Below are 24,930 nucleotides of genomic sequence, written 5' to 3' on the forward strand. Positions count from 1 at the left end.
GGCTATTTTGGGCAACACTTATATCAGAGGTAGATGATAGCATGTCTAAAATATCAGTTATCTATTATTAGTTTTCTCATAAATTTCTTGTATGATCTTCAGTAACTTCTTAGGAGGTTATCTATAGAAATCAACCTCACACTGAAGTTGCTGTGCTCTACCTATTATATGGTCTTTACATGGTTTCCTTTATAAATATAATGACAGTCATAAATAGTCAGGTATTTTAAAGTGTTTTAAATTAGAGATGATTCTAAAATACTAACTGGATTTTTATTATTATTATTATTATTTTAAACTATCAGCAAAGAAACCTTAAAGGAAGTCTTTGAGCAGTAGTTATATTCCTGGCATCTGCTCCTCCTTAGAAAAAAATTGTTGGTATTCAAATGGCATCCACAAAATGATCATATTTGAACACTTTTTAAAATGCAGAGTGGAAAAGAGAGTATAGCAAGCTCAAGGAGTAATTCAATATTCCAAAGATTGCAGCCTACAAACCCACGACAATAAGGACTCTATAACAATGGAAGTCTACAGTCTACATGGAGTTTTGATATCAGACTTTATTTTCTAATCAGAGAATGAATTTTATCAGTGTTGGTCGAAAGTAACCTTGGGCACTGCTAAGATGGCTAAAGGGGGGAAGGAGCCTGGATAAAATAATTGCATATAAATATCCAGAAATAAATTGCATTTGATCCCAAGTACACACGGAATATATTACGACCAGGCTATTTTAAAAATACTTACTCAAAGAGATTGAACAATAAGAATGTTCTTGTGCATAAAATGGAGAAAGAAAAAAAAAAAAAAAAAAAAAAAAAAAAGCTTATCTTTAATAAACCTTTCATAAATAATTTCTGTACTTCTTTGAAGTTTGCGGGATAAATTCTCAGTTGACGTAAATGGTTCTAGATCTGCATCTTCAGAAAATGAGTAGGAGCAAGACCACATAGTTGCAATGTTTGTATCCCTAGACTGCAAATTAGGAGCAATTACAGAACAGAGATGCAAAATGATGAATCCATTCACTGTTGAAACTTCAGTTCAGCTGTGCTGCTGTACTGATAGTATCTAAATTTAGGTACTCAATTTAAGGGCTTTTCTTAGCTGGCTAGTCTCCCTTTTTAGCAGTATAAAGAAAAACTGATCAGGAGGGCAATTCAGAACACACATGTGAGGCTCCTACTCTGGATGAGTCCCATCAACATTACATAGTTATCCAAAAGTGAGCAGCCTCTTTAATTACACGCCTTAGCGTGACAGTGAGGCTAGCCCCTCAGTTACCAATATTTTTAAGCCTGGTTCAGGAGTCAACACTTTTTTTTTTTTTTCTGTATCTTTATAACAAGTACACTATATTACATTTGGAACTTGTGATGAACAAGTGATAAATGTTTGTTGGGGATTAATAGTCCCAAGTTTGGGATAAGGGTGCTACTTGGACTTTTCACTCAAAATGTAAGGTGCTATGCCACAATCACTGTCAACTTGAAGTATTATTGAGGCAGCCCAAACCAAATTTAGCTATATCTCTTGCTCTGAAATCATTTGGTGCAGTGGTTTCGATTAGGTTGAGGGTAAGACTGTATATATGTATTCCATGTCTCATAGAACTAACTGATTTCACAATCTTATACATTTAAAAAACTAGTCAACTAGTCATCTAGTGTAAGCCAGTAATCTTCATTTGTTACTACTGATGGAAAGCGCAAATCACTCAGCCCTACAGGATGAATCATTTGACTTCTCTCAGATAAATGTTGTAAGAGAGAGTGAATCATCTTCAAGAGATTCTCCATGCCAGCCATTAAAAAGAAGGCCAAATGGCTTGCTTGAACAAGGTCTCCACTATGGTTTGTCACCAGGTGAAATGAATCTCACCCTAAAGTTTGTGAAGAATGGAAGGCACACGAAGATAGCTACTTACCTGAAACACCTGGTTGCTGATACTTCTTTCTGAATTAGGTATTTTGAACTTTACCTGGGTAGGAAGATTCTCAACAGAGTAGTAAAGAAAGGAGAAAAAAACTTTCATTTCAAGTTTAAGTCTCTTTAGCAAGAGATGCTATAGAGTAAGAAGAATCTAAAAATAGGGAAAAGAGTTTTGAAATACTTAAACTACATTACATAAACACAAATAACAAGCAAACAAGCCAGATGAATTTCAAAGGGCACTAAATATAAGCTCATGAGTACTGGCATTCTTGGAGGATCTGAATGAGAAAGCTTGTCAACATTAATGGACATAACTTGAGAGAGAGGAAAAGGAAAAGAGGTTAAGGGTTGAACACATTTTGTTCTATTTACTCTCTGAAATCCAATTAACTTCAGTTATTTGAGAAGACAAAGCTTGAATAACACATATGAAGAAATGTAAGATATTCAGATTCCTGAAGGAACAGGAAGAACTCTTGATACAAACATTGCCACATATCCAACAGGTCAAATTCTTTGAATTAAGCTTGAAAGAAACAAGAGTCCTACCAAATGGAATGGAATGCTTTTTTTTATTATTATTATTATTTTTTTTTTTTTTTGTAATTTTTGATCTCTTTGTGCCTCTAAAGTCATCACCTCCAGCAGCTTGAAATCCAGCACTGCTGCTTGTGCCAGATACCTGTATTCATTAGCACGAGTGTATAACAATTGCTGAGGCTCTATTTCATCATTGAGGTTAGGGGCTCCTTTATGTTGCCCTGGTTGCACAGCAAAGCAGAAAAGTTGTGTAAGCAAGTACTGCACAACCAAACTGTCTACGATTAAAGATTAAAATAAAATAATAAAAATAATAAAAAAAATGTGAACAAGATGAATAAAAAACAAACAGAAAAACAACAAACAAAAATATTGTCATGTGTTTGAATATAACTGTTTTAAGAACATCCTTTCCAAAGTTTTTAAGTTCAGTAACTAGGAAAACCTTTAACAAAAATGTATGCAGGTAAATGTCATGATGCTTTTGCAGCTTCAGGGGAAAAACACAGAACAAGAGAACAAGACAGATATAAGTAAACTCAGAGAGAATGAGCTATAACCTTCTAGTTATCAGGTGCATGCATGCTTAACTTGTTACTTTATCTGTTCCTTACAAATTGTTCTGCTTTCATAAGAGCAAGTACACAGAATGTGAAAGAAAATAGCTATGTTATACTGAATGGTCATAGTTGATCCATGAAGGACAACTACATCAGAAAAATAAGTAAATAAAGGTTGGACTAGATGATCTCAGAGGTCTTTTCCAACCCAAATGATTCTATGATTATGAAAAACCCATTGCATGGAAAGAGTTAATGTGAGAAACACCAGGAACAATGTAATTATTTCTATGTAATTGTTGGGATGGGAATGCCTCTTTGTAAATAAAGCCTCTACAAAGAATGACAGGGATGAAGTGACTTTGCTGTTCTGAATAGGAGTTTAAAATAACAGCTTGTAAAAGCATTCCCTCATTTTCACCCCATAGTTCTGTAAGTCCATCGTGCACATTTAGAGTAAGAAATATTAACTTTTGTCAGGTTGTAATAATAAGAAGAAATATTAGTAAAGTTAAGAAATACTAGATCTCAGTAAAATACAAGAGCTAGAACAAAACTAATTGTAATTTGTGAAGCTAGAGAAATACCTTAAGGGAAATCATACAAATTGACAATTTGTGCTCTGCTAGAAGCAGGATTCCAGCATTGCTGTGCCATCTATGGTCTCTCAAACATTAAATGTGCAAGAGAACTTTGTCTTTATAGACAAGTTTTGAAAATGGCAGTCTGTCAAGTCACAGTGTATGAGGTCCATCTCATTTATCTTTAAAGGATAGGCATAAAAGCTAATCTGGTCAACTAGGCTTCTTTTAAAAGGATAGAAACAGGCACCTCTAAAGGACAATTAATCTTATCTATCGTAAACACCAAGCTCAAGATGGAATAAATTGCCCTATAGATGTGCTTTTCTTTCTCCATCTATTACTGAGGAAATCTGGACAATGAGCATGGATTAGATGCCTAAATCTAAATGATAAAGTTATGCAAGAAGAATTCTTCCCAATAAGACAACAGACTAGCATGTTCTCCTTGAGTCACAGATATATTTGAAAAATAAAGAGTAGACTTGGCTAAGGAAAGCAATGGAGAATTGCAACCCTATAGCATAAGACAGAGAGTCAATAGCATAGACAATAACTGAAAAGTATGAAACCAGCTCTCCATCCCAATGCAGTTCTGTATTCCCTGTAGTGCTGCTTCTCATTGTTCACCTTAATCTGTTTGTTTTGGGATTAAAATATGAAAGCAACTAAAGGAGAGTAGTTTTATTAAATAGCTGCAGTAGCGGATGGCTTTGAGCTACCTCCTGTTACTCTCAAAGATATGATGCCAATAAATCTAGTACTGAGCAACGGTAACAACATGCTCGGTATTAGTACTGGTCTTGGCCTGTTTGCTTGTCCTGTGAGAATGATGAATGATTGTCATGCCTCACATGAGAATCATAAATAGCCTGGTATCAGAAAACAAATTCAGTTCTTATAGGGCACCAGTGCCAGTGAAAGCATTTGTTGGGAGCACGCCAGTGAGCGCTGGCTTGCTTGTGAAAAGCACTGAGTTTTCTTTTCTCACACCAGCCCTTTTCATAAAAAGACCTTTGGAGTTTTATGTCCACATCAGTACGAAAACAGTGAGAGAAGCAGTGACTAGTTTTAGTCGGGGAGAAGGTTACCGCATTCTGTAAATTATTTTCTGAGGCTGTTGCTGTAACAGTGAAAGAATAAGATTAGTAACAAAAAGTCTCTATTTACTCTGAAATCCCCCTGAAATCATAGATTGGAGATTGCATAGAAATAGCAGATAGAACTGAAGAGTTGTACAGTATTAAGACTAGAAAAAGAAATAAGACTGCAGTAAAGAGTCTTGGCCAAACTTATCAATCTAGACAGCGCCACATTCTCTAATAAGCAGACACAATAAAATAAATAATACAAGTGGCAACTCATGTTCAGTTATGTAGATACAACTGTATTTGTAGAGATCAATTTTGGAATCAAACCATCTCCCCTGACAATATTAAGTAAATATTCGATGTCAGGAGGACATATTCACTCTCAATTAAAGAGAATCACAGAATCACAGAATCACAGAATTTCTAGGTTGGAAGAGACCTCAAGATCATCGAGTCCAACCTCTGACCTAACACTAACAGTCCCCACTAAACCACATCCCCAAGCTCTACATCTAAACGTCTTTTGAAGACTTACAGGGATGGTGACTCCACCACTTCCCTGGGCAGCCTGTTCCAATGCCTCACAACCCTTTCGGTAAAGAAGTTCTTCCTAACATCTAACCTAAAACTCCCCTGGCGCAACTTTAGCCCATTCCCCCTCGTCCTGTCACCAGGCACGTGGGAGAACAGACCAACCCCACCTCACTACAGCCTCCCTTGAGGTACCTATACAGAGCGATAAGGTCACCCCTGAGCCTCCTCTTCTCCAGGCTGAACAAGCCCAGCTCCCTCAGCCACTCCTCGTAGGACTTGTTCTCCAGGCCCCTCACCAGCTTCATCGCCCTTCTCTGCACCCGCTCAAGCACCTCGATGTCCTTCTTGTAGCGAGGGGCCCAAAACTGAACACAGTACTCGAGGTGCGGCCTCACCAGAGCTGAGTACAGGGGGACGATCACCTCCCTAGCCCTGCTGGCCACACTGTTTCTGATACAAGCCAGGATGCCGTTGGCCTTCTTGGTCACCTGAGCGCACTGCTGGCTCATATTCAGCTGACTATCCACCATCACTCCCAGGTCCTTCTCTGCCTGGCAGCTCTCCAACCATTCCTCTCCCAGCCTGTAGCTCTGCTTGGGGTTATTGCGCCCCAGGTGCAGGACCCGGCACTTGGCCTTGTTGAACTTCATGCAGTTGACCTCAGCCCATCGGTGCAGCCTATCCAGATCCTCCTGCAGAGCTTTCCTACCCTCAAGCAGATTGACACACGCACCTAACTTGGTGTCATCTGTGAACTTACTGAGGGTGCACTCGATGCCCTCGTCCAGATCATCGATGAAGATATTAAAGAGGACCGGCCCCAGCACCGAGCCCTGGGGGACGTCACTAGTGACTGGCCTCCAACTGGACTTGACTCCATTCACCACGACTCTTTGGGCCCGGCTATCCAGCCAGTTTCTAACCCAACGAAGCGTGCGCCAGTCCAAGCCAAGAGCAGCCAGTTTCTTGAGGAGAATGCTGTGGGAGACGGTGTCAAAAGCCTTGCTGAAGTCAAGGTAGACCACATCCACAGCCTTTCCCTTGTCCACCCAGCGCGTCACTTTGTCATAGAAGGAGATCAGGTTCGTCAAGCAGGATCTGCCTTTCATAAACCCATGCTGACTGGGCCTGATCACCTGCTTGCCCTGCAAGTGCTGCGTGATGACTCTCAGGAGGATCTGCTCCATGAGCTTCCCTGGCACTGAGGTCAAACTGACAGGCCTGTAGTTTCCCGGGTCTGCCCTCCAGCCCTTCTTGTAGATGGGCGTCACATTTGCTAGCCGCCAGTCAACTGGGACCTCCCCCGATCGCCAGGACTGCTGATAAATGATGGACAGTGGCTTGGCCAGCTCCTCTGCCAGTTCTCTCAGTACCCTTGGGTGGATCCCATCCGGCCCCATCGACTTGTGCACATCCAAGTGCCGTAGCAGGTCACCAACCAGTTCTTCATGGATAGTGAGGGCCACATCCTTCTCCCCATCCCCTTCCACCAGCTCAGGGTACTGAGTATCCAGAGAACAACCGGTATTGCCGCTAAAGACTGAGGCAAAGAAGGCGTTCACATCCATCTGAATCCAGCAAACTAAAGTAGGCAATGGCAGACAATTAGACTGGTTCCAGTTACTGTAGATAAATAAGTAAATGGTCATATATGCATATCTTTGTCAACTTTTTTTATTTCTGTAAGAAGTACGTTTTATGACCCACCAATTAAAATAATAGCTAATAAGGTTTTGAAAATGCTGACCTGGGCTAGAGGTCTAAGTCTTTATAAGGTGACCTGGACCTTTATTAAGCAAGATTTCAGTTAGGCATTATTTAAATATTAGTCCCAATTACTAAAAATATCTAGTGTCCAAAATACCATAAAAATATTGAGAGATCAAATCTCGGTATACATGTCCAGAAGGAAACAAAAAACACTCAAAAATTACAAATATCAATTGTTGAAGAATCTAACTGTATGGGGAGCCAACATAGTCATTATTTACCAAATAATAAAACAAAATAAAATAAAATAGAGAAACAGTACTTCTGAAATAAATGTGTCTGGATATATAACTAGTACCGGGCAGGCTATTACTGCAGATTGCCAACCCTACCACAGCTCTGTCAATACATCTTAGTTTTGATCAGCTGGGGACGTCATGTGAGAAGACACCCACAGTGGAACAGTGAGTATGAGCCAGTATCATGATTTCCTGGTATTTATATTATGGAAATATAAATAACACTTGGCTACAAAATTCCTCACTCCAGAACTCCTACAACTTCAAGCCAAGTCTTCCAAACATGAATGGTTAGTAACACAGATAGATGTTGTGTTTCTAACTCACACCCTAGAGCATCTCTAATTCTGATTTTCCTATAGAAAGTACAGCCCATATTCACTCTCTACAGCTACCCTGAATTAAACTATACTGAAAATTTCTGGGCTTCTTGGAGCCCACGGACAGACTATCCAATCAGACAGCATTTGGAGCCAAATTTTCTGCTGGCTTAACACCATTAGTGTTGGTGGAGTTATGCCAGCAGAGAATTTGGCCCTTGAACTTGGAGTCGGTTTTCTAAAACCTATCCATTTCTAGGCAACCACAGAATGCACTGCTGAGGGCACACTGAGAGAAAAGCAAATAAGAAGCATTTTTTTTTTTAAATCTGTGTGAGTACTTTTGGTCTGCCACCAAAAAATAAATAGCGCCTTCAGCTTTCCACCATCTGCAGCACCTGTAATTGCACAGTTTGGACTCCAAAAGGGCCTGCAGGCTGAAACTGGTTTTGCTTTAGGTTTTCAGATCTTATAAATCTTCTATCTCTTGTGATGTAATGGAGATTTTGTAAGATCTTTTCCAGGTTTAACTGTCACAGTATATGTACAATTCATTGCACTCACTATAATCCAAACACCGTCTCTAATATGTTCTGCCTATCTTTTTTATACCATTTGTTAGTGATCAGAAAAGATTTTTGCACTGTATTCTTTTCCCCTACTGTTCCTTTTTTTGCCTGCTGGCAATAATTATAAGTTGTGCAGGACACAAAAAAGCGGATATTAAATAGACTGTATATTATTAAAGATACTGTCATAGGCTTCAGTCCTGAACCAGCAGTCTGAGTAATACATATTTGCCTTTGGCACAAAAACATAGTCATTATTCCTGACAAAACTGAAAAAAAGGGGTGAAAGAATTGTAGCTATTTAGTAATAATTTAAGGTTTTCATTTATTTCCTTGCAATACAATAATGTACATGCATCTGTGTAATTGTTTTTCCTATGCATTCTAGTTGAAATGCATCCTATTTGCTAGATTCATGACAATGAAACATTTATACCCTATATTCTGGGATTAATTTATATTGCTTGTTTCATATTATATTATTAATATTAACACGCCACTCCTCCCCTTTAATTGTCCTTTTCATAATAATAGCAACTATGAAAGAATCCAATTTGCTTGAAATTTTCTGTCTTACTGCACAAAATTTTCTGTCTTATCCCAATCCAAGGATGTTGGGCCAGCTCTTCAGGTGTTATAGCATTAGCAGATTTATACCAGCTGAAGGTCTCATATCTCATTTCAAACTGTTTAACTTCAGCTACCAGGCTCTTGGTGTAATTTATCAACTTGATCACTTGCATATGTGAAGTTGTGATATTCTTTCTTTTTCCCCAAGTTGGCTGAAGATACGTGTGTACATAATATATATAGAAAGTTTAATTCCATAAAGATCTCTTATCCAATGCACAGTGAAAGCACTATATTTATTGGCATCATGTCATATTTGCTATTTATTGCTTTGTTTTTATAAATGTTGGCCAATCACTATTGAATACAATTCTGACTGGAATCAAATGAGTTTGTAACTTGTATTTAATGTCATTTTCCAGCTCAGCTCTACTTTTTATAAAGTGTGAAAAAGAACCTCTGGTGAAGTTCTGATGGAAGAGCAGGATTAAACTAAACCAAATTGGGCACAAACTCTGACTGCTGAGCTTCGGACTCCAGAGATACTCTTAGATAAAATATCTCTAATCAACTTAATACCACATCAGTTGAGGAAAGATCTTGTATCATGTTCTGAGGGTGAGAGATCAGAGTATTCTGAATTTGTATATAGATAATACACAGGCTTGGATATGGGTCTCATTTCTTTCTGATCCAGGAAATGGAATTCACTTTTTAGGCATACAAAGCACCAGATAATACTGTCATAGTACCTTGCTTCTAGTAGTATTTATCCTCAAATGATCTGAAAATACATTACAGACAGTGAACTGCACAGCAGTTCTGTAAAGCATAAAGATATGAGTTGATTATCAGACAGAAATAATACTCCAGATGTTATAAATATTTCTTTACCTGCTGCATTAAGTTCTGGTCACTGTATCTCAAACAGCACTAACTGCTTGAAGCAGATGAAACAAGTCTTGTGGACATAAGACTGTATATCACCAGAGCACATATCAAAGACTGAGGCTTCCTAATTTAGAGGGGAAGAAAAAAAGATATAGAAAAATAGTAGTGGTTCAAAAAGGATGAAGTTGACTGCCATTTACCATTATTAAATGGTGAGAGAGAAGGGCCATTCTATAAAACAGAAGGGCTGAACATTTGAAATATTAAATGCATAATTCTTATATTATGCACAGCTAATCTCTGAAACAGTAGAAAAAGTTATTAGAGGAAAAGTCAGTGTGATTCAAGAATTAGTTGATTTCTATACATCTAATGAGAATATTCAAGTTTACTTTTGGGTAGAAAGAAATAGAGGAATTAGCTCATGCTTTAAATAAGACTTTCACTATTTTCTGATATTTGTAGGGAAAAATTTGGCTATAGTTATGTTATACCATAACTGCCTGCTATCTCTGCCACTCTTACTGATATGTTTGTTACAGTTCATTACAGGTTACAGGACAAAGGAAACCACTGATGTGATTTGGTGCGGTTACTGTTTTACAAATGGGCCAAGTGAGGTAAGAGTGATATACACAAGCTGACAGAGAAAATCAGCTACACATCTGGGAGCAGATCCCAGGAGTCTGTCCCTCAGGTCCAATAGTAAGAAGTTGACACTAGTATGTCCTCAGTTCTGTAAATAAAGGAGCAAAGATCTCTTACAGAGGAAAACGCACATTACCTTTTGGAAGGATGAGACATCGATTATCTGAATATGTATATATGCTCTTGATTTAACATTCTGCTTGTTCGAGTTCATTTTTAGAAACAATATAATGAAGTAAGTATTGAAACAAGTATCACAACTGCTTTTCAGACAAAGCTGTGCTAGAAGTGTTTTAGCCTTATTCAGTACATGTTGCTGTTGCATGTTCTGCACATGCTGTTGTTGCTTCCTATCCTGGGACACAAACTGCCTTTGCTTTTCTGGTGACTCCATTTACTCCTCCTTTCTTTGACTCCTAAAATTTCTTCCCCCAATTCCACAACGAAGAGAGAAACAGAGAACAGTCATCTTAGCTTCTTGTCCCAAGCCCCAGTCTTTATCTTGCCAAGGCCTTTAAAATAACTCCCTAAATCTATAAATCTATAAATTAAAAAAGCAAATAATACTAATTTATTTTAAATGGAGAGGAGGGAAGGGGAGGGGAGGGTTCAGTTGGAAGAGAACCTTCAAGGATCATCAAGTTCAACTGCCTGACCACTTGAGGGCTAACCAAAAGTTAAAGTATATTATTGAGGGCATTATCCGAATGCCTCTTGAACTCTGAGAACTTAGAGAAGTGATTGATGCCACCCCTCTAGGAATCCTGTTCCAGTGATCCTCACAGTGAAGAAATTGTTCCCAATGTCCAGTCTGACCCTCCCCCTGCTGCAGCTCTGAGTCGTTGCCACATGTCCTGCCATTGGTTCCCAGGGAGTAGAGACCAGCACCTCCCTCTGCACTTCCCCTCCTCTGTGAGCTGCAGAGCAATGAGGCTGTCTCACAGCCCCCTTTTCTCCAGACTGGACAACCCAAGAGTCCTCCGCCTCTCCTGACAGGACATGCCTTTCAGCCTTTTACCAGCTTTACTACCCTCCTCTGAACACTTCCAAAGACCTTAATATCCCTTTTTATATTGTAGAACCCAGAACTGTACACAATATTTAAGGTGAAGCCTTGAAAACACTAAATATAGTGGGAGAATCACCTCTTTTGATTGGTTGGCTATGCTGTGTTTAATGCATCCCCAAACGTGGTTTGCTTTCTTAGGGCTGATTCATGCTGAGCCTATTGCTGACCAGCACCCTATTTGTTATTAGAAAATATTAATTTTCTAGAATATAAGCTAATAACCCTTCTGATTTCTATTCTGCATTCACACACTGATAACTAGCCATGAAATAATCAGCAGTTTGTTCTTTTGCCTAGGATGGACAGAGATTCATATCAAGTCCATGATTTCTAGATAGCACTGGATTCTCAAGCAGTTCAAGTTTCTGCCAAGAAGTAATGAGGGAATAAATATGTACAGGTACACAACAAATGAATTTTCTATTTGAAATGTGGTAAGAGTAAATCAGGACACATTTTATTCATCTCACACCTTTCAGCGTATCAGAAGAGTCACTGCTGTACTTTACCACCTTCAAATAACCTCCAGTGCTGTTAGCAATACCCTCCCAATTTAAAGCATCTACTTTAATTTCTGATCAACATCAAGAAGGAATTCTTCTCTCCTTAGTAGCTGAATTCAACTTGAAGATAAACTTCATTATCATCCTCATAGTCTCTCATACTGTATCATTCACTTGGTAAATTATTCTGTCTTAGTACCATGGAGGTCACTGTTACGGGTTCAGACAAGAGTGAAAGCAGAATGAAACTCCAAGACTACAAGTGCAGACTAGTAAGATGTTAAAATGGAATGTCAAATAAATTTTGATATTTAACAGGATAATGAATAGAATGAATTCTAAAGTATTTTATATATATATATGTATATATCATTCACTGACGTGCTGTTCATTGTCCAAAGTCTACTGGTTATCTTGGATAAAGATTCTGAGAAAACAAGCATACTTATCTTTCTAAATGTTGTCCTGCATATACAAATAAATAAATAAATAAATAAATAAATACATTTCCTTTTAAGCATGTTTATGCAAAACCCGAAATATATATATATTTTTTTAAACTATCACTGCTAAGGCTTGTGTTTAAATAAGCAGTCCAAGCTGTGTGTGGAAATCCATTGCATATCTATTTGGTCTGAAGACAAACTGATGTGTTCAATCTACTGAAAGTAAACCTGTGACATTAATATTTCCAGACTATTTAAACAAAGTTTGACAAAATACTTGGAGTAGTTAGTGAGGAATACTGCAGAAGGTACTTTTCAGTTTCAGCATCTGGTATGTACTCTTTTCTCAGATGTATGAGAAGATATGTGCTTTCTACCCCTTCCATATGGATAGAATATACAAGGATTTGGGGCAATAATATGCAAGGAACCCACTATTTTTCCCAATGAGCAGAGAGGCTGAGATATCTCATCCATATATACATATATACATTAGTATATATATATACATATATACATATATACATTATTATACATGTTAAGAAAGAGATAGTCACACATATCTAAACATTGATGGAAGTATTCATCCATGCCCCACCTAGTAATACCATGCACCTGTCTATTGCGCAAGTATGTGCTATGTACATGGTGACATCAGCATTAGAGAGCCAAGGGAGCATTACTGATGCCCACGTAAGTATTTTTCTGAAAAGAAATCAAGCCTTTAAACAGCAATATTGAACTGTTCTTATTTAGTCACATCTATAAGGTTTTACTCATGCATTGCTTAGTATTAACATGCTGTGTTTATCTCTGAGTACCAAACTCCTTTCTGTCCAAAAAAATGATACTGAAAATGCATAAAAGCAACATACTGTGAATAAACAGCTTATCTTGGGGGAGAAAGATAAAATTCACAATACTAAAAATGGGGAAAACCTTCTTCGCTGTTGAATTTACCATTTATAGATTAATCTGTCCATTGTGCTTCTATGAAAAGCTTTTCTGGCATTCCACTCAGAAAAACAAAATCTACATTTAAATGAATGTAAGAGTGTACTACAGCAGGAGCCTGTCAGACTGTTTTATACCTCATTGCTATAATGTAATGTTATTGATGCAACCTAGATTATGTTTGAGAAATGAGATCGTGCAAATTCTCTCCCATATATCAACCAATGTGGCACAAAGTATTAGGCTACAACATTATGTAGTTCTGAAACTATTATATGACCTCAAAGTTCCCTAAAAGGCTTCAAATTGGCACAGACTAAGAATTTGCTAAGGATATGTTTTCAAAGGGAATAGCTGTTGCTTGTTTATGGCTTAAACATTATACCATGCCAGTAATAAAATACCAGTGATGCATGCAAATGGAAAATCGTGCTGCTTTTTGTGGTAAAAAGGTTAATTCCTTTGGAAGAAACCAAGTCCCTGGATAGAAAGCATCTCAGCCACCTGACTAACATACAGAAATTTCAGTACAGTCTTATTGTATACAAGGGCTAGGAAAATCTAATAATATCCCACTTTTTTTTTTTTTTTTCCCTAAGATTCAGCAGGTAAAAGCTCTGATTGAATTTCATCTTGATTTCATTAAATATTCATAAAGGCCAATTAGAAGGGCAGCTAAGTAGGCCACAAGGCCCCCTTCCATCATTCTGTCAAAGGCAGTCCATCAGACAGTCCTGTTTGCATTAGGGCCTGGTAGTCAATATCTTCATTCAATCTTTATGTAGTATCCCTCTAAATCACTGCTCCATCCCACTTTACGGCTTTTATGGACAGACAAGGGAGGAAAAAATCTAATAATTCTGAAGGCAAGATGCTTACTCGGTAGAAAGCAAAATGCAAATGAGAAAAAACATCCTCAATCAAATGATGGAATGAAAATCTTTTCTTTAATGAGCAATGACATTGGTAGAGCACTGATTACATTGAAGAAAAACTGTTTAAAATTCATAATCAATCAAGCAAGTTTATTTTAACCTTTCATGACTAAACCGCTGGGTTACAGTTTAATTTATTGATGGTGCTTATCTCTCCCTCCAACCACTAATTTTAAAATTACAATCCATATAGAATATGCTGAGTTGAGTCACAAAAATATATACTGATGTTTATATTCAAAGAAACCTATTAGCTCTGCCTGTTTCCCTTTAAAGATTCAGTGGCCTTTCTATACATGCCATATTACATATATTTGCAGTTTATGCGGCAGAAACGCATTAACTCCACTGGTGCCTGGCTGGACTGAAGTATCATGGCAGTTTTCATTTCCAAGTCTCTTTGTCAGACTGAACTGAGCAAATATGCTTCTCTGTGTTCAAGCATAATAAAATACTTCATCATGCCACTAACCACACATAGCAAGGGGGCTCAGAGGGTACTTCCTTGCTTGGAATGTGATTGCCATGCAATTTGAAAACGTGGCAGATAGTTTTTTTGTGTAAGATTTCACTTTTTTTTCTATATCAGATGCCATGAGAAGAAAACACATTTCCTCTACTATTGTTGACTCTCTTCCCAGAAGAGCTTGAGGAATGCTGTGGGTTATAGCAAGGAAAGAAGACTGGCTTATATACTACTTGAATAAGTTGCCTGTACTTGAACTGCTATGATGTGCACCACCAAAATGTCTTCTCATTATGTTTTGAAAACACTTTCAAGCTCTCTCTTCCATTTCCTGAATGTAACGATGTAATTTTTAACCTCACATAGTATATAGAAATATAAGTTTCATCACTATGTACTTAAAAGGACTATATTGTAAATTCCAGAGATTAAATGGAAACTCACTGATTTCTAAGGTCTTTCCACTGATTTCTTGTTAGATAGGCCTTATATGTTTACTTCATCATAATCCACTGTGGTAGGTTGGAGTTCAGTACAGAAGACTCTGTGGGTACTTTCCTGTACAGCAAGTACAATACATAAAATTTAGTTCACTTAATTTTTAACAGAGACCAGAACAGTTATTCCTACCCAGCTATCTATCCTTTTCAGTATATATACAGTTCCATTGCAGCTGTATCTGAATCCCTGGACAATTCTGGTTTCACAGTCATTTAAGAGGTTGAAAAATATTGTCATCCCATTTAACACGCACCGTAAGCTACTGAGAGACAAAGATTGTCTTTTTGGTCTGTGTCTGTACTGCACCTAATCCCACTTGTTTATGTCAGTCAAGAAGCATGAAAAGGAACATAATACCAGCCAAATAGTTATGGGTACCTGTAGGACAAAGCAAAATGTGACTTCCAGTTGTTGCAAGAAGGCCAGTGTATGCTCTGCAGTGCACCCCAGTTCTCCTCTTCCTTCACTGGACATATCCCTGTGCAAGTCCCAGATCCAAGGAAGTGCTTTGGACATGTCCTGGCTTGGTGTCTGAGCAACTGCTGGTGCAGTCCCCTCTGTTCTGCTCACATCTCTAGTTAATCCACCAGTAATTACTGTATCTATCTGCCTTAACAAAATGTCTTGATTTGTAAGTAAATCGCACAAGAAAAAAAAAGGCTGCAACAGCTGCAGCATGTCAGACAAAGGGAAGATGTTTATCATTTTATTTGGTCTACAAGGAGTTTGATATGCCCTCTGTAGGCCATTAGAATGACAGAGTATTAAAAACATTTGGGTATCATTTCAACTGAGTATACATTGTCTATTTGGTCTCTGTTCCCTTTCCTAAATTGGTCCAGCTTCAGTAGCAGTTAATTTGAAAAACAACAAGAATAAACCACAGAGAAGCTACTTGAAACAGATTTCTTTAAGATAATCTACTCTATTGCTTATTCCTAACCATAAACCACTGGCATTAACCATAAACCATCCTAATCACCATTGGCACTACATTTCTCCTGCTTTCTTAAACTGTGAACAGAGAAAATCCCAGACCTGTAAAAAGCAAGAAAATGTCCAATAGCTCAGTTTGCAGCTTGTATTTGAATGATTATTTAAAGACTTCACCCAGAAAAATGTAGAGCTTAAGTAAACTACTTCTTCCCACTCCTCCCCATCCAGGTTAAGAAGAACTAAATCATATATTTACTTCTCATTTGTATTTGCCATGACAGACAAAAAATCCCCAACAGGTTGTTGGGAACAAAAAAATATAAATAAAAAAGGGAAAAAAATGTTGCAAACAAGGCAGGATGCTTTTGCTGCTACACACACCCTCGTGAGCATGAATGTTTGGTCTCTGCGTCCTGAGAAGGACACAGCAGAATGAGAGAAGGTACAGAGAAAGGCTAGAAATGAATTATGAATAGCCGCCTGATGAGGAGACTGTGAAATTGCTAGGACTTAACCACTTGTAGAAGAGAAGGCTGTGAGATGTGATTGTGGTTTAAAAAATCCTGGAGGTAGTGGGTAAGAGTGATTCAGAATAACAGAGCTGTTACTCACTATATCTTACAATTAAAACCAGGTGCCACCATTCTTACCTAAACTAATGGATCAGTGTCTTAAAACAGATAAAAGTATTTTTTTAAACATCAGGCACTGAGCTTCTGAAATCTGTTGCCATAGGGGGCTATCAACGCATTGCCAAGTTCAAAAAGAGATCAGGAAACTCAGGAACAACAGGTCCACAAATAGATCCTAAAGAGAATAGGCAGGGATGTGTTCTCTAATGTCCCTAATCCAGTGCTCACGGCTGCTGAGGGGTTGTGAGGGGAAGGGACTGCAGACAGTGGTCAGGCTCATCCACTCTCATTAGACAGCATCTCCTGCTGCCACTGAGGGACAGGGCACAGTTAGACCATGGTCTGATTCAGTAGGGAATTTCTGATGTTTTTATATTACTCTGAAAAAAGTAAATATGCTGTGAAACGTGCAGATTGCCCTTTTACATGGAGAAGGGGAAGAGAAAGGGGAAGGACAAGGGGAAGCTCATGCCCTACAAAAGCCACCTCTTAGTGCTGAACACCAGAATAATATGAACACTGAATAATATTTGTTTTATAAACCATGCTCTCATCATCTTGGGTTGGATGAACTCACAAGTGCCCAACAACCACAGCCAAACTGAAACTGGAAGTCATTTTCCCTTCCAGATTACATGGTGTTATAGTAACAATTCTAGTTCATCAAGAAAATAAAAATGTGGCTTTTTATTCGTATAAAGAGAGCTATTCATATGGAAAAGATATTCCTAGTCCCATACAGAAGAAATCTGTTCAGGAGCAGGCCTTAATGATTTTTGTTAGCTTTCAGATGTGGTTGCTGATCTAAATGTCAAGAAGAATCAAAAGAATCCGTGGATTTTTTTTCCTTCTTTCCTAAAAGGAACACGTTTTTCTGCCCTTATTTCTACGTTTTTTCACATTTTTGTCTGGATACATGATTACTTCCAATAGGCAGCCTAGATAAACCAAGAGAGAAATAGGAATGTTTCACTTTATCCCCTAAGAGCGAATGTAATCATGTTCCCTTGCTGATTTGTGTTTGGAAATTACCATTCTAATCCAATAGTTTAATTTTATTATACCCTTCAGTCTAACAGACCAGGCAGAGAATGTGTAATCACAAACAAAGGGCCAAATCCTGCTTGCCATACTAATGGGAGTAGTCCCACTGATTATAATGGGACTACACGCAAGCTTTACCCTTAACTAATATGAAAAAAGATAAACGTACTCAGACTCTAGGGTAGGTTTTTTCTTGGGGCTTTTCTTCAGGCATATTATTGAGTTTCTCAAACACAGTCTAAAGTAGTGGTTAAAGTACAACTGAGATGAAAAAAAAAAAAAAAACACCCTTCTTCATTAGAAAGTGCAGACATGATATTTAGCTTATGCTGAGATAAAAAGGTTGAAATGCTGCTAGCAATTTGGAAGCTAGTATTTATATGCATCTACTTGAAGTGTTTAAATATAATATATTTCAGCATCCTTTCACAAAGGCACCTATGTGAACCTTTTTGCTCTTTAACAGGACTTGTAAATCAGAGTGATTGGGGGGAAGGATAGAGAGGAAGGGGATAGCAGGCATCAAACCTTTCACTACTTACTCTGTTTTCTTACACCTCACCTGTGAAGGGGTGCTCAGCCCAAGCTGATGTCACCCAAGAGTGTTACTCACACTAAACAAAGTACTGGGGAAAATCACCCAGTTATTTGCTCAGCTTCCAAGCCCATATTTGCCTAATATCTTCCAACATTCTTGGTTAAGGCTTCAGTGTAAAGGACGACCGAGTTAAAAGCATATCTGAGACTTATAAAAGAAATCAGGAAACAGATTTGCAGAGATGTGTTAAATAGTTGCAAAAAATAAATCCTGGAAAAGTAAGTGTAGCTGTGCTACCTGTGCAGTATACACATAGCCACTGCCAGGCTATTAGTTACTTACTTTAAAATAATCTAATTGAATACTTATTCTTTTCTAAGCTTCTGTACAACCAAGACAGAAATATGTAGAAAACATACTCACAGCAGAAAAGATAGAAAAAGGTGGGGGAGGTTTGCCTGCTTGTAATTTTTTTTTTTACAATCTTTTTTTTTTTTTTCCCCCTGAAACAGTTCTCAGTTATGTTTCAGAACCTAGCCATCTCTGCATAGAAATAAAAGTTTTTAGTCCTTTAGCGTTACAGTGTGTATTTATTTTAGTTGAGCAATCTCTTTATCCATTTCTCTGATTTAGTATACTACAAAACAAATACAGCTTTCAAAACACCACACTTATACATTATCAGGTCATATGTGCCCATTTTGCTTTTCATTCTTGACTAGATGTTATTTACACAGAACATCTTTCCTTGAACTCATAAAAACGTCTAACTGATCATGTTTCTGATATACAAGGGTCAGTCAATATAAAAGATGCAGAATAAATTGATGACCAAAAACTTGACTTCCAAGTCATCACCAGCAGTGTAATAAAAATGATTCAAACACTTAGCATGAGTCATCCTGGCAATTTGATGGGATCATTATTTCCCAAAAAGGAAGTCCATACAGAAGCTTCTGTGCTACTCACTACAGCAGACTGGTTTTGTAATAGTAAATAAATATAAACTTACCAAGTCCCATGGCTTGTCAGAAATCAAGTCTTAACCAAACACCACCACTCCTTAAATATCCATGCCACTCCACTCATTTTCCTAAGAAAGCTTAGGGACACATATAGCCTTAGAACACACCTCACAAAGGGGAAAAAGAAAAAAAAAAAAAAAAAAAAGCAGGCTATTTCAGATAACAGAAGTATTTTCCAAAATCAAGGTTCCTTTCCAGGAAATATTCTAGCAACAACTCCCTCTCTTTTACACTGCTGTAGATCCACTCGTCCCAAGATTAGGTTAAGGAGGAAACACTTTCTTTTGTAATTGAATTGATACACCTTATTTAGGAGTTAAGTCACCCTAAGCAATGTGTACCACTAAGCAGGAGAGACAGACACCTCCAGAAAGCGTTTGAGCTAACCTTAGATCAAATTCAATCTGGAAGTGTCTTTTTCTTTACTGATTACTGAGAAAGCCCCAGATCAAGCTCCTAGCTTGGAGCGAATCTCAGAAAAAATGCTGAAACAGGATCAGTTAGGGCTGAAGACATTTACAGAGGGAGACCAATACCTTGACCCAAAGCAGAAAGCCAGTAGGTGTCACAGCTCACTAACACCATGGACTCCCATTTTGCACCAATACTTGTTCTATAAAGAAAGCCAAAGGATGCAAAGGACTTCACCCATGAAACTGCGAGACTAAAGCAAATAAAATAAATAAATGAATAAATAAAAATCTCAATTTCCTTCTCCCAGTCCTGACTGGTAACAATACAGGAAGGCCTCTCATTTAACCATTTCCATACATACTTTTTCATCTGGAAATGACAAACTGGAAAATATATTATGCAATACAATGATCCCAGTGTTGTGTTGGTGATGTGAACAAGATGAGCCCAAGTAAAGTTTTCCACAATGGGGCTTCTCATTAACCAGCCACTTATATTAAGGAAACTGGGCTTGTGGCATACATTTGCTGTTCAAACACAACAAAATACACAGTGTCAATTATATTCAGAAGACAATCTACAAATTTGGTTACCACTTTTCCAGTTCTCAAACCAAGATACTGAGATTAATAACATTTTTTCCCCAAAGTGATCTGTTGCTTCCTAGGACGCATACTTTAAAACAAACAAACAAAACCAAAAAATAAAAACCATCACCCCCAAACAAAACTAAATAAAATAAACATTTTCATCTACCTTATAGTAGGTATCTGACCCTTCCTGTCTTTCTGGTAATAAGGTATATTGCATCAATGGAAAGTGAGGGGATGAAAAGGGAGTGAGCCAAGGAGTTCAAGCTTCAGATCAGCTCTTACAGAGGAAGACTGGATGGAGTAGATGGAGCTAGTGATCTTCCAGCTTGGCTCCACACACATCTAACCCCTCTGCAGGGGAAAATGTGCCACATCTTTTTATGGCTCTGATTTTGTATTTTTCTACCATCCTCTGGTGTTTTATGGGGACAAGCAGTCTCCTTGCAGGACATCAGAAAACAGTCAAAACAGCTTTATTCTGAGCACACTTAAAAAGCAATTCGGGAGATCAAGAGGCAGGCAAAAATCACGGACAAAATGTAGGTGCCACAGAACTATAATAATTGTAAATAACAGCTATAGCAAATTTAGAGACTATTTTGATTAGTCTGCCAGAGGTAGAAGTAATGTTGAGTGACCAGCAACAGATTGATTTTTCTCTGTAAGCTAATGCTGTTCAGTGTCTGAATTGTAGTTATTACTCTACTATTATCCAAGAGCCAAAAATCTACTCAAGAATTTCCTTCCTCATGCACAGAACATGAAATCTAGGAGTAAGAACTCAGGACTAAATTAATCTAAATATAAATGGTTAATGCATGTGAGAGAGACATGTTTTTCTCCAACTGGAGCTACTAATACTTTCAGTCGTTAATATCTGATTCAAAAAGTCTGAATTTCAGCCATCATATAAAGCAAGGACAAGGATTCATGGTTAGCTACAATGTGGTATACAAAGGCAATCATGCCAGATTTCTATTATCATGGTGAGATTCTGTGACTACATTAAGCCAAGTTGCCTGACAGCTATGAAAAAGACAGCTTCATCCACTTTTATCAGAACACTGACCTTTTCAAGAAATAATAGAATATATCCTGCTATCATTTCTCACATGAAGCTCCTGTTGAGGTCAATAGGAATTTGGCGTCAAAATGTGAAATCAGTACTTGGCCCATAATGTTTAGTGCTGCATAACAGGCTATTGGGAAAGGATCCAATGTTAAGCATCAGTTCTCATTAATTACACTGCAGATTCCATTTCTAAAGACTTTCTATCATTTATTGTGCAAATTAAATACTGAGAGCCAGATCCTCAGCTGATGTAGATCAGAATACCCACGATGAAGTCAAAGAGATAAGGTCAATAAAGATCAGTCAATGAATTCAATACAGCTAAGTAAAATTACACCACAGAGAATCTGGCCCAATGAATAATTCTCTCATCTAATCAACATTGCAGATTTTTTATCTGCAGTGACTGATCTTTGCTGCATATCCTGTGCCTCTTCACGTGTGGAAGGTCAAAAGATGAAACTGGTGGAAAACCTCTGTGAAGAATATACAACAGAAAGCTGTAGCATGAATAATTCCATTTCTGAACTTCAATATAGCATTGTGCTCTAGTAGAATAAATAATGTCCTCTGCTAAATTTAGTAAAGGTTTAGATTTTTGTCATTATGAAGCAATACTGTAATTTGCTATTGTAAGAGCTTCTACTTACAATTCAACAAAAAGGTGATGATCACTTTTGTACCTTGCCTACTCACTGTGATGAATTTTATGGTTCTTTGTATTACGTCTCAAAGGAAATAGTTTATATGTTTATTTTGTGATGCAGTCGCTGTTAAGTATGTAGCTTTCTCTCCTCTTCTCTGAATCTGAATTACCCAGTCTGGACTTCTGACTGATCCTCATTCCAAAGAAAATATATTTGAACTACCTTGTAGTTTATGAGCTTATAACATTAGAATTTCTGGAGGTCAAAAGCCTCTACACAGACATTCATTGAATCAGATAATAACATTTAGAGAATAGTTTTAATTCAGTCATAGAACTCATTTTACCAAGCCAAAAGTACTATTATTTTTGACAATAATAATTCATAGTGCCATAATGTACTAACAAGAAAACAGGACTCTGTTACACTAAGCATTGCTCAATTGCAAACCAAGCCGACAATGCCTTCCCAGAAAAATAATAATCCCATTAAGTCCATTCACAACCTCTACCATATTCCTCAGAGCAAAGAGTAGCCTTCCATCCAAGCATGATGCAGTCAAAGTTGTAGTCAATGCAAACACACTTGCTAATCCTATATGGTAACAAGTCATTCTGTGTGTGTGTGTAATTTCAGCAGTAGCATTTGCAGTAAATCATTACAACCTCAGTATTTATTTTGTAAACTGAAAGATGGAGACGAATCTGACGTGTCCGACCATCCAGCATGCTGACACATCCAGTGAAGCACTAGATGGAGCACTTACTGCTGTGTCTGGAAAAGGCCCCCAGAAAAACCAACTCCATTACCCTCCTCCCTATTTGTAATATACTTTCAACTTATGTTTGAAAGCCATCAAAATATGAAATGATCTTAAATATGGAAGCTGCATGACAACATTTCAATTAAAAAGCTTTTAGGAAAAGGTCGTGGAGCGCATCTATAATATATTTCAAAAGGTTTTGGAAAGGAGGGTACAATATGGGTCACATCACAATTATGGCAAATTGGGTAAAAGAGAGTTTCCTGAGACTGCTCCAAGCAGAATAAAAGTGATTGAGAAAGTCACAATATGACAGATATTAATAACTACTACCTATCATAATGTCTGATATAGTATCTTTTATCTCAAAGGATCCCAAAGCGCTTTGTAAAACTCTGCATGGAATAATTTCTTTTATCACTACCATGTTTCCATATTTCTCAGAAAGCAGTGCACTGATGAACTCTACACAGTAGCACAGCATGAAATTTTTCAAAATCCCAGAAAGTGAAGAATACTTTTTCTATTTGAAATTTGGGCAGGAAAATGGTGCATTTGTGTCTAAGTTCTAACTAACATAGTACATTTTCAATAGCAAATATCCCGAAGTGCTGATGTACCTCTGCCCCAAACCAAGAACATCTAGCACCACTGTGCACTTTGTAACAACTTATTTAAGATCAGCTCAAAAGAGGAGCATTAATTACTGAATCACCAGGAATATGGCTTTTGAGATCCACGAGCAATACTGAGGTTTCCTATCAAACTACTGCCTCAGATTAAGATAATATGATTTATCAGACCTGCAAAGATTCCAGCCCTGATAACATGGCAAATCACATGCTCCTACAGTATTTTACCAGAGAGATAGAAAACATTAAAAAATACATATATATCAACTTGAAATCTTCCTAATACCTTAAAATCTGGGTAAGATGACCTGCTTTAAATTACATAATATGTTTAAAAATAAAAATAAGCAAGCAAATACATGGATTAATGAAGAGATATTTTTAGGGGTGTGGCTCTAATGGGCTTATCAATATTAATCAAAATAGTATCCTAAAAAACAAACAAAAAATAAAACAAAAACAAACAAACAAACAAACAAACAGGATCTAAACAAAGCCCTATCACCAAATATAAAACATCTCCACTTAGAACTTGATTCACACTGCCATATTCCTATCTATTTGTCCTAAACTCTGTGTTAATTCTTAAAACGAACAAACGAACAAACATCAATGCAAAAAGTTAATCCTTTCCTATGCTCACAAGGCAGTGAGGAAGCACACCTTGTGTCAGAAGAATGCAAAGTGATAGGAAAAGAGCTTTCTTCCACCAAACTTGTCTTGTGTCTTAGGAGGTGTTTGATTTCTGTGACTAGGGATTTAATCTGTGTTTTTTTCCCCATGCCTGTGAAGGCTGAAGGAGTAATTATTTTATAGAAGGACAGACTAAGTAAATGATTTATCTGCAAAGAAAAGTAAATACAACCGTATTTGTAACCCTTAACATCTCCCTTTTTCCAGGTCCTGCAACTGAAAACACTCTTTTTTTTTTTTTTTTTTTTCAGAGATTTTCATAGCTTTGATGATTATAAGACAAATATCTACTTAGTTTTTCAAAGTCAGAACAGTTTAAGGTTTTCAAAAATCAGTGAAACTCTTTTTACTGCTTTCAAAAACCCTCACACCAGACTACAGTTTTCCAAAACATGAAACCCTTCCTTATTTATATGAATTTGTCTAGGTCACATCTCTTTGTTGAATTTCCCTCCTATAAGCTCCAGACTTCATGTTCAGGTTGATATGTTTTAGTGGGCTGCGTAGGTAAGAGAACATTGCAATACTATGGGTACTACCAATAACCACTCATATTTTTCTATTATTTCCTAGAAATCATCTAAAATCTGCATGTGGGGATTTCCTCCCTCCCCAGTCCACCACACGCCCATGTGTGCTGGCACATGCACACAAGCACACACACACACAAAGGACTATTTTGTACTGACATTCAGCTGCCAGCTCATTTTATTCTGGTCTTTATAAAATAATATCCTAAGTAGCCTATTAGCTTTAAGGTCAAAATCTTTGTCTATTTTCTAAATCTGTTCTCTTCTCTCTCCCCCCTCCCAC

At 37.5% G+C, this 24,930-nt stretch overlaps 1 protein-coding gene across 2 annotated transcripts in view; it reads right to left on the reverse strand.

Annotated features, from left to right (window-relative positions):
* Positions 1-24,930, reverse strand: part of BEND5 (BEN domain containing 5) — a 931,317-nt gene that overhangs the window by 460,339 nt on the left and 446,048 nt on the right. The window lies entirely within an intron of this gene.

This window comes from Aythya ferina (assembly GCF_964211825.1).
Source record: "Aythya ferina genome assembly, chromosome: 8".
Taxonomy (NCBI): Eukaryota; Metazoa; Chordata; class Aves; order Anseriformes; family Anatidae; genus Aythya; species Aythya ferina.